The sequence below is a fragment of the Microcaecilia unicolor genome, chromosome 3 (genome assembly GCF_901765095.1).
Source record: "Microcaecilia unicolor chromosome 3, aMicUni1.1, whole genome shotgun sequence".
Classification (NCBI taxonomy): domain Eukaryota; kingdom Metazoa; phylum Chordata; class Amphibia; order Gymnophiona; family Siphonopidae; genus Microcaecilia; species Microcaecilia unicolor.
The window spans coordinates 99,721,601-99,733,651 of NC_044033.1; positions in this window are offsets into that span (position 1 = coordinate 99,721,601).

Below are 12,051 nucleotides of genomic sequence, written 5' to 3' on the forward strand. Positions count from 1 at the left end.
TACTTGTGTGAGATTTTCATATTTTCAACTTGAATTTCTGCTCCTTTTTGGAGAGTACTAATGGATGGACGATGATCCCTTAAAAAAAAAAAAATTCATTACAACATTCCATATATTGGAAAGAATGAACATGAATTAACTCTGCTCACAATGGAACTAATTGTTCAGGCTAAAGACATGAAAAAACAGTCCCTTAGCAAAGCATTAAAAATACATATTGAACTGAAGTTCAGCCCAAAGACTTTGAAACAGTGTAGGTTTACTGGCAAACAACTCTTGCTTTCTCAGTTTGTTAGGCAGCCAAACGCAGAAACAAGGATCAATTTTTCTTTAGAATGAACAGACAAGTTTTATGTTCAGGAAGTCCCTGAGGAAGTACAGAAAAGTAATAAACTGATATAACTGGGACCCTCTTATATTTATACAAGAAAAATAAGCAAAAAGAAGCCAGGACGAGCCATAGGAATGCTCAACAAAGTTTAGTCGACATAAAAAGCATGCTGAATGGTACTAATCAAAGAGAAGGCATCACTGATCCAAGGTTCATAAGGACTTTTGGCTTATAAAAATCTGTATGCTCTAACCTTATCCAATTCAGAAAGAAAAGAAAACATTGACCTCAGTACAATTGAGAATTTACTATTTTTAAACTTTATTATTATTTCTGCCAATTTCAGGGGTCCTTTTACCGAGCTGCAGGAAAAAGGCCCTGCGCTAGCGGTGGGGACTGTTTTTCCTACATGCCAGGGCCCTTTTTACCGCAGTGGGTAACCCTCTCTCCAGACAAATATGGCCTTGCGGTAAGAGAACTCTTGCCACATGGCCATGCGGCAAGGAGCCCTTACTGTCACCCACTGAGGTGGCAATAAGGGCTCCCCCAGTAACCCGACGGTAACCAGGCAGTGCGTAACGATGCCCGATTACCTCCGGGTTACCGCCATGCAAGCCATTTCCATGGGTTTTCTTTTTATCTGAAAATGGTGTGCGCTTGGAGTAGAACTACTGCCAGTGGCCGCATTGGGCTGGTAGTAGTTCCGATTTAGTGTTCGGTAAGCTCGCGTTGGGCTTACTGATGCTTTGTAAAAGACACCCTCAAACATTAGTCTGAAGCAAGACAGAAATAAGAATTTTCAGAAGGTATGATCTGGTCAAAATGGTCAGGACTCTCAAATATTTCTTTCACTAGCTCCATAGTATTTTTATTTACTTATTTAATTTCTTATATACTACTACTTATCATTTCTATAGCGCTACTAGACGTATGCAGCGCTGTACACTTGAACATGAGGAGACAGTCCCTGCTCGACAGAGCTTATACTGCCTAAAAGCTATCAAGGCGGTGTACATTCAGGAACAGTGGACATTTTTCTCTTTTTTTCTGTCCCTAGAGGGCTCACAATCTGAGTTTGTAGCTTAGGCAATGGAGGGTTAAGTGACTTGCCCAACATGACAAGGAACTGTTCAACAACAACAAAAAAACCCCCAATGCTCTAACCATTAGGCCACTCCTCCACTCTCATAAGAACATAAGATTAGCCATACAGGGGCAGACCCATTGTCCATCTAGCCCAGTATCCTGTTTCCAACAGTGGCCAGTAGTAGCAACTCTGGCTGTATTGAACACCCCCCCCCCCACCACCACCACCCGAACCCCGAATGCACCACCCGCAATCGGCCGATTATGAGCAATGCACTCTGGGCACTAGGGGGTTGATCACTCAGCACAGCCCCAGCAGCAGCATTCCATTATGTTTATGCATTTATTCAAGTCTTGATATACCGTTATTACTGAATCACAAGTCAAAATAGTTTACACTCTAACAAATGTAATCTTATTAAAATGAAATGAATGCCATTAACGATAGGAAATAAATCATTCACACAAGCTATGGAGGCAAACAGCCAGACCTAGCATATGCCTCCCATTGCTATGCATATGACTGAATCACCTGGGGTACCTTCCTAAGGTGAAACTCCAAACGCTAGCCCAAAAATATGAGATGTAAACTGGGACTAAAATTTTGGAAATGACAGTTCAGATCTTATAAAAAGGCATGTTTTGTAGAGGGAAGCACTAAACAATGCGAGTCAAGATAGCAAAAAGACTATGAATATAAAAAATAATTAAAGAAGAAAGATGATAAGGTAAACCCATACGCAGAGTCTTATGAATAAACCAAATAGGATAACAATACAGAGAGTTTTAAACCAAATACAATAACTGACAGGAAGCCAATGTAATTTGATCAGCAAGGGTCCAGGGAGAAACCGAATCATACCTCCATGCCTTACACAGAAAATGAGCAGCAGCATTATGCAGTGTCTATAAACGAATGGCATCTGATGAGAAGTGATGGCTGAATTTATAGTATTACAGTAATCCAATCATGAGATAACAAATGCACATATCAAAATATGGAATAAAGAGAAATCCAAATAACTGGAAATTGATTGTAAACATTAAAGGGAAAGAAAACTCTGTGGGAGAACTTGGGAAATCTGCTCATCACAACACAGACTAGTCTCAATCACCACTCCAAGGTACCAAAAAGAATCAGCTGTAGGAATATGCAAGTTAAAATAAAGAGGGGTAAAGGCTTGGGGAGGGAACCAATGATCTAACTGGCAACTATTTTTGATGTGTTAAAACCAGCCTGTGATTGCCTAGCCACTGGTACAATGTGAACAGACATGAATGGAGAGGTCCAATATCTGAACTGAGAGGTAAGAAAAATAAAAAGGATGTCATCAGCCTAAATAAAGAATTTAAAATCAAAATTCTGGATTAACATGGCCAAAGGGCTAAGAAAAATATTGAACAAGAGAGGGGACAGGACTGAACCCTGTGGAACACCACAAAGAAGGGGAATTGCAACACATAAGGAGGTGGAACAAAAAACTGTAAAGGAGTGATCAGTAAGATAGTAAGAAAACTACGACAGAACTGTACCTGAAAGACCTAAGGCTTTGAGACTGGAAAGTAAGAGAGAATGATCAACTAGATCAAACATGGCTGATCAAAAGTCCTGCATCCAGCAATGAATGAAGCTCACTCAAGAGAGCTGTGATTGCAAATTCAGTACTGTAATATATTCTAAAGCCAGATTGGCATGGGTGGAGAGTGGAGAGCTGGTCAACATGATTCAAAAATTGATCAAAGACAATTCTTCCCACTACCTTTGAAAGAACACTAAGGATTGACACCAGACAGTAGTTCTTGGGAAGAGGGATCCAGAGTGGGGGTTTTGAGGAGGGGTCTAACCAATGCATTTTTCCAGGAAAAGGGGACGTGACAGGTAGTAAGGCTTTGGTGGATCATGTGAAGGAGCAATGAAGCAAGATCACGTCTAGAGAGGTGCAAGATCACGTCTAGAGAGGTGAAGCTAGCATGGAGGCAAAGAATCAAGTTGGCAAGTGGTGAGATGCATAAAGGATATGGTCTTAGATGGTTGGGTTAAAGAAGGGACTGAAAAGGAGGACCAAGAAGAAGAGGGAACTTACTCAGGGAAAAAGAAGCCACAGAAGGGATAGTAGAAGCTGGATCAGCAACTCAAAGCTGATGCACCTTTTTTGGAGAAAGAAAGAAGCTAAAGTATGAGCTGGAACAACTGCAGAGTCTACTTCTCCTAACATGATGATCTTAGGTATAGTAAAGGGAAATTGGTCTGTAGTAAAAGCAAATTTTCTGCATCTCACTTGAAATACCCAAAACGCAGCAGAGCATCTAACAGTAGTGCAATAACACAATTCCACAAAATTGTGTAAATTTCTTTAAAATTTTATACATCAGTTTATGAAAATCTATGGAATTCTGCAGTTTTCAGTTTACAGTTTTTCCAAACCTCTAGCATATGTAATCAAAATCTAATACCAGCTCAGCATGCAGAAAGGACTACTGCAGGCTACCTTTTAGTACTGCTTGGTAAAATGGCCCCTTAAAAAAATAACATACGGCACAGAAACTGATAGACAATATTTCTATCCAGGAGAGGCTGCATTACAATTTTGAATCATGCTGGAATCCTGTTTCTGTCTGAAAGGAGTTATGTGTGTTTATGTGTGTGTGTACAGCTTCAAATTCTAATAATAATCATGATCTTGATAATAATAAATCACACACAAATTATCCATGATTTCTATTCATCGTCTTTTAGTAATGCCCTCTTTTTGCAAGGTAATAAAATATTTACTTTATTGTCTCAATCGACGGCACACCACAACATGATATGTGAAGTTCAAGGATGATAGGACCTACAGGTTGCTTCCCTTTTGATTATGTCCAGTCAGACTTTGTAAGAGTATTTGAAGTGGACAATCAATAATAATAATAATAATGATGTGAATAATCAATCAGATACCAAGTACCACTTTTGTACAATATCTCGTGGATCGAATATTCAGTGGAACTAATGTTGTACCATAGTGCACATTATTGCCATACATCAGTTTTTGTAATTATATGACTAGAAATAATAAAAATACCAATCACAGTAGGAAATTTATAATACAAAATTTGCATGATAATCTGGCTAGGAAATCACATAATGTCACTTCTAGTCAGTAAATATTACAAATGAATGCTAGAGTTTGCTCACCAGCATTTTTATTGGCTTGATTAATGAAACAAAATATTATTTATATTCAGTCACCCTGAAAAGTAAAAATGTTCAGTCTGTCTACCACTTTGGGGGTAAACAGGGGCCCTTTTACTAAGCCGCTTAGGTGCCTACGTGCGCCAAATTGGTGTTACCACCTGGTTAACAAGTGGCCCTTGCGGTAATTTCAATTTTGGTACGCATCCACTATGCGTGTCTGAAAAATATTTTTTTGTTTTCTGACAAGTGGCACCTATGCGTGTCAAGTGGCATTTGATGCACATAGACCATTGCCGCCTGGTCACCATGTGAGACCTTACTGCTAGGTCAATAGCTTGCGGTAAGGTCTCAGACACAAAATGGACATGCGGCAATTTTCATTTTGTCACATGTCCATTTTTGGCAAAAATTTTAAAAAGGCATTTTTTGTAGGTGTGCTGAAAAATAATTCTGTGTGCACCCAAAACACATGTCTACACTACCACAGGCCATTTTTAAGCGCAACTTAATAAAAGGACACCTAAGGGAGGTGCTAACATTTGAGCACCAAATATACAATAAATAATTAGAATAAGGGCGTATATGTGCACATGTGTGCTCATACACGTGAAATGCCAAAATTATGGTGGAGCATATAGAATACTATAATTTGCAGATGTATTTAATCAATTTTGGCATAAGTACTTAACACTAGCTCTAAATTAAAGGCCATGGCTGTGCTACCAGACTCTTGGTCTTAAGTGAAGTCTTACTATTGTCAATCACCAAAAGTAAGGCACTAGGATGATATGCACCAAGCGTGAATTCCATAATGGCAGTTCTGAGAGGAACTGCCATTATAGAATACTAGTGTAAATTCATAGTTTTACACATAACTCTAGGCATGTGTACTTGCAATGTCAAAGGCTGGTGTAAGTGCTCATGTCTAGCTGTTAACAGTTAAGCACATAACTTTAGTATTCTATAATATAGGCATGCAACTCATAGGCATGCCCCTCCCATGACCCCTAGAAGCTGCACACAACAGAAATTGTGCATGCAGCTTCTAGGATAGCGTCTAAGGTCAGTTGCACATGCAACTGCTAATTAATGCCAATTAACACTAATTTAAGAAACTAATTGGCTGTCAACTACAATTAAGAGGCAAGTATTAAATTCAATAGAATGTGCAACTGACCTTTTTCTATAAATCGGATGCCCAACTTTGTACACTAAGGGAGAGATTCTATATATCGCGCCTGAAAAATCTGCGCATAATAAAATTACACCTAGGTGTATTCTCCAAAGTATGCTTAAATTTTAAAGAATAGGCTTAAATTTCCGCATGGTATATAAAATACACTGAGCGCCTCTCCGTGCAACCAAATTTAGTGGCGGCCATTTACGTCAAGTAAAACCTAGTGTAAATGCTGGCACCTAAATTACACATGGAGCAGGTATATTCTATAACCATGCGCTTAGTTTTTTTGGAATGCCCGTGAGACACCAATTTCTCCACTCATACCCATGCCCATGCCCCTTTTTGGATGTGCATATTAGAATTTAGTTGCAGTGAGTTACAAATTACACATTAGCGAGTTATGTGCTTAAATTCTAATTATTACCAATTAGTGCTCATAATTGCTTGTTAAGCACTGTTACCAATGCTAATTGGCTTGATAAGCCAATTATGTTATGTACATTCTTCTAGAATGCAGATGGATTTCAGCATGAAATGCTGAGTGCGTTATATAGAATCCAGGGGTAAGTGTAAACTTGAGCACCCAAGTTTGTAAAATTAGGGGGTTAACGCACAGTAGCAATTAGTGTTGGCCATGCTCCATATCTGTTCATGACCCACCTGGACGCCACTGCTACCTGGAGAAGCAGATGGCATGTAACATAGTAACATAGTAGATGACGGCAGAAAAAGTCCGCCCAGTACTATCCCCGCCTCCCAACCACCATCCCAGCCTCCCACAACCGGCTCTGGCACAGACCGTATAAGTCTACCCAGCACTATCACCGCCTCCCAACCACCAGCCCTGGCACAGACCGTATAAGTCTGCCCAGCACTAGCCCCGCCTCCCAACCGTCTCTGCCACCCATTCAAGGCTAAGCTCCTGAGGATCCCTTCCTTCTGAACAGGATTCCTTTATGTTTATCCCACGTACTGTATGTTTGAATTCCGTTACCGTTTTCCTCTCCACCACCTCCCGCGGGAGGGCATTCCAAGCATCCACCACCCTCTCCGTGAAAAAATACTTCCTGACATTTTTCTTAAGTCTGCCCCCCTTCAATCTCATTTCATGCCCTCTCGTTCTACCGCCTTCCCATCTCCGGAAAAGGTTCGTTTGTGGATTAATACCTTTCAAATATTTGAACGTCTGTATCATATCACCCCTGTTTCTCCTTTCCTCCAGGGTATACATGTCCAGGTCAGCAAGTCTCTCCTCATAAGTCTTGTAATGTAAATCCCATACCATCCTCGTAGCTTTTCTTTGCACCGCTTCAATTCTTTTTACATCCTTAGCAAGATACGGCCTCCAAAACTGAACACAATACTCCAGGTGGGGCCTCACCAACGACTTGTACAGGGGCATCAACACCTCTTTTCTTCTGCTGGTCATGCCTCTCCCTATACAGCCTAGCAACCTTCTAGCTATGGCCACCGCCTTGTCACACTGTTTCGTCGCCTTCAGATCCTCAGATACTATCACCCCAAGATCCCTCTCCCCGTCCGTACCTAGCAGACTCTCCCCGCCTAACACATACGCCTCCCGTGGATTTCTACTCCCTAAGTGCATCACTTTGCATTTCTTTGCATTGAATTTTAATTGCCAAACCTTAGACCATTCTTCTAGCTTTTTCAGATCCTTTTTCATGTTTTCCACTCCCTCCGGGGTGTCCACTGTGTTACAAATCTTAGTATCATCCGCAAATAGGCAAACTTTACCTTCTAACCCTTCGGCAATGTCACTCACAAATATATTGAACAGAATCAGCCCCAGCACCGATCCCTGAGGCACTCCACTACTCACCTTTCCCTCCTCCGAGCGAACTCCATTCACCACCACCCTCTGGCGCCGGTCCGTCAACCAGTTCCTAATCCAGTTCACCACTTTGGGTCCCATCTTCAGCCCATCCAGTTTATTTAAGAGCTTCCTGTGGGGAACCGTGTCAAAAGCCTTACTAAAATCTAAGTAGATTACGTCTATAGCACGTCCACGGTTCAATTCTCCGGTCACCCAATCAAAGAATTCAATGAGATTCGTTTGGCACGATTTCCCTTTGGTAAAACCATGTTGTCTCGGATCTTGCAGCTCATTTTCTTCCAGGAAATTCACTATCCTTTCCTTCAGCATCGCTTCCATTACTTTTCCAATAATAGAAGTGAGGCTTACTGGCCTGTAGTTTCCAGTTTCTTCCCTATCACCACTTTTGTGAAGAGGGACCACTTCCGCCGTTCTCCAATCCCTCGGAACTTCTCCCGTTTCTAAGGATTTATTAAACAAATCTTTAAGAGGACCCGCCAGAACCTCTCTGAGCTCCCTCAATATCCTGGGGTGGATCCCATCCGGTCCCATGGCTTTGTCCACCTTTAGCTTTTCTAGTTGTTCATAGACACTCTCTTCTGTGAACGGTGCTATATCCACTCCATTCTCAAATGAACTTTTGCCAGACCATCGCGGTCCTTCTCCCGGATTTTCTTCAGTAAAAACAGAACAAAAGTATCTATTTAGCAAATTTCCCTTTTCTTCATCATTATCTACATAGCGGTTTGCAGTATCTTTTAGTCTCACAATTCCCTTTTTAGTCACTCTCCTTTCACTAATATACCTGAAGAAATTTTTGTCACCCCTCCTTACATTTCTAGCCATTTGTTCTTCCGCTTGCGCTTTTGCCAGACGTATCTCTCTCTTGGCTTCTTTCAGTTTCCTCCGATATTCCTCCCCGTGTTCCTCATCTTGAGTTTTTCTGTATTTCTGGAACGCCAACTCTTTAGCCTTTATTTTCTCAGCCACTTGCTTGGAGAACCATATCGGTTTCCTTTTTCTCTTGCTTTTATTTACTTTCCTTACATAAAGGTTTGTGGCCCTATTTATAGCTTCCTTCAGCCTGGACCACTGTCCTTCCACCTCTCGTACGTCCTCCCGGCCCGTCAGCTCCTTCCTTAGGTATTCCCCCATTTTGCTGAAGTCAGCAAGCTTGAAATCCAGGACTTTGAGTTTTGAGTGGCCGCCCTCCTCTTCAGCCGTCATATCAAACCAAACCGTTTGATGGTCACTGCCGCCCAGCTGGGCTCCCACTCGGACATTTGAAACGCTATCCCCATTTGTGAGCACCAGATCCAGCGTCGCTCCCTCCCTCGTGGGTTCCATGACCATTTGTCTGAGCAGAGCACTTTAGAAAGCATCCACAATCTCTCTACTTTTTTCCGATTCCGCAGACGGAACCTTCCAATCTACATCCGGCAGATTGAAATCTCCCAGCAATAGCACCTCTCTCTTATTTCCCAACTTTTGAATATCTACGATCAGGTCTTTATCTAATTCTTCCAATTGTGTCGGAGGTCTGTAGACAACACCCACGTGGACAGAGGTTCTATCATCTCTTTTTAAGGTGATCCATATCGCTTCTTCCTTTCCCCAGGTGCCTGTCATTTCAGTTGCCGTGATATCATTTCTCACATATAGAGCTACTCCTCCACCTTTACGCCCCTCTCTATCCTTCCTAAATAGATTATAGCCTGGTATGTTTGCATCCCATTCGTGGGAACCATTGAGCCACGTCTCTGTGATTGCAACAACATCTAAGTCTGCCTCCAACATCAGGGCTTGAAGATCATGAACTTTATTGCTTAGACTGCAAGCATTTGTGGTCATCGCTTTCCATCTACATTTCCTGTTATGTGCTTCAACATTTGTGATTTGGGTGTGTCTTTTCTCTTTGGGTCTCTTCATATCCTTGTGTTTCAACTTCATTTCTTTCTCTTCTGCCTCAGTTCTATTATCAGGATCCTCACTGTGCTGTAATGGAGCAAAAAACTTTTGTAGGGGCAACACTTGTGAGGACTGATGCTTGTGTGTCACATAACGAAGTCTGCCTGAGCCTACTGTGAACCATCTATTCTTAAGTGGTTTTATTCTTTGAGGCAGTGGTGAGAAGTTATGATTCTGTGCAGTCCTAGAAGCTGCTTTAAGAGCATCCAATTCCTGCTTTACTTTACTGAGCTCCTGTTTTAAACTAGATATCTGAAGGCAGATAGGACAAGACTTAAATCTCCAGATGATTGGCCTTAAAATTAAAGCACCACAATTGTTACAGAGAATAAAAGTCATCCTGTTTGGCTGAAATGGGTATGAACAGGTGTACTATGTTGGGGTGAATACTCTGTAAGATTGCCTGTGTATGATTGAGGAGCAAATTTAATGAGTTTTGTCTTGTGTATAAATGAGTGGAAAACCCTGGGGTGGGTGGGATGTGGGGAGGGTGGGTGGGATTATATAAGTCCCTGTGAGTCAGCTAACTGCTGTTACAATGCAAGCTCTCTAGGGTTTGAGCAGAATGAATGGTAGAGTCTGCTCAAGGAATTTTCAAGATTAAACTTTTCAAATTCCTTTGGAATATAGCTTTCTTTATGTGATTTTTTTTTGTACTTCCCAGGCTGGGATTAAAGTGAAGTAGCCTTTAGCCGGGTCTACATGCTAACATCCACCCTAACTGCTTAGTGCACGTCAATGAACATGCCCCATAATTCTCATGTAGAAAATTTTAACCATGAAGATTTGACTGGCTACCTCCCAAAGGGGTCCTTTTACCAAGCTGTGGGACAAAAGGGCCCTGCAATAGCAGCGTGGGCTGTTTTTTCCAGACACCAGGGCCCTTTTTACTGCAGTATGCTTTGAAAAAGACCTTCAAAGTTAGTTAAACCTTTTTAATATTCTCACTGCAGCTAAATGCACATGACTACTTTTAAAGTGGCTAAAATATATTTATTCCGATGCGACTGTTGCAAAAGTTTCTGAAGACTTTTGAACAGTTTCCTCTTAATTGATAGAGGTAGGCTCACGCACCAAAAATGGTTAGATTGGAATACGGCTGGGTTCCTGACAACCAGCTATAAAGATTTGTTTGCTAATAACTCATGTTATGGAAGGGGCATGTGCGGGTCAGGGGCCTTAAACATTTACAGAGCTGCCTACAGTTAGGGAACGGCATTTACCTTAGCTCATATGAGCCAACTTTTCAAAATTATTGGGGGTGCTAAGCCCAGTTGAAATAACCCCTCCCTGGACACATACATAGAATTTTCTCAATATTTGGGGGTGTCAAGTACCCACAGAATCGGCTCCCATGCCCCAGCTCTGTGACTGGTTTGTTTAGTGCGCTTTCAGCCACATACACTTGTATCTGATAAAGAAAAGCACACACCTACCATACTTTATAGAACAGGCTTCAAATAAGCGCATAAATCTAGGTGCCCCCTCTGTATGTTGAATTATGCTTAATATCATGGGATACATTCATGTTTTACATATATGTAATCAAGATCATGAAAAATGTTAGCCCCATGCTCCTCAATTAAAAAAAAAAGTTAACCTGCTCACTAATAAGAGACTGAGGGGGGAAATTATCAACATGGAAAACCATTAGGACAGGTTATTTCATCATGATTTATGTTATTTAGCACAGTTCCCATTTTATGTAATGAGACTAAGGGCCCCTTTTACTAAACCGCACTAGCGATTCCCACAAAGCAATTGCGACAAAGTCCACTCAAATTGGATGGGCTGCATTGCATTTGCTGCACCGGGAATCACTAGCACAGTTTAGTAAAAAGGGCCCCTAGTTACTAATAACTTGAGGTAGCAGTAGAATAACCAGAAGCGTAGCCAGGTTTTGACATTAGGGGGAGCAGACTGTGCCAAAAAAAATAGGTGGCAGCACAAATAGGTCTTTTATAACCTCAAAGGTGTCATTTTCGTTGCAAGTCCGTTTGGAGGAACAGCTGTACCTTTTGCACCTCCTTAGCTACGCCTCTGAAAATAACCCATCGTAATGGCAGCCCATGTTGATAACTTCCCCCTTGAATCAGCTAATCTGACTGATGACTTTGAGGGGTTTCTTTTTCATGACTAAGTTTTCTCTAATCATCCAATTAGAAAGTGTTGAATACAAATTATAGACTGCTGTGAAGAAGTCTTGATGATACTTGAAAGTGTCCTATAGCACATTTCATAAATAAAAAATATGGAAACATGTTTTATTGTTACTTTGAGAAATAAAGCACAGTGTCAATAAATGTCACAGTTCGAAAGCAAGAAGAAGTGAGAGGAAGCTTGATTAACAGACCGTGTAAAGACTTTCTTTAGGATTAATATTGAAAGCGTGATCCAAAAAATGAAATCTATCTGAAAATACACATCCTACTTGGCATGTATGCAAAAAAAAGAAAGAAAGAAAAAGAAAAAAA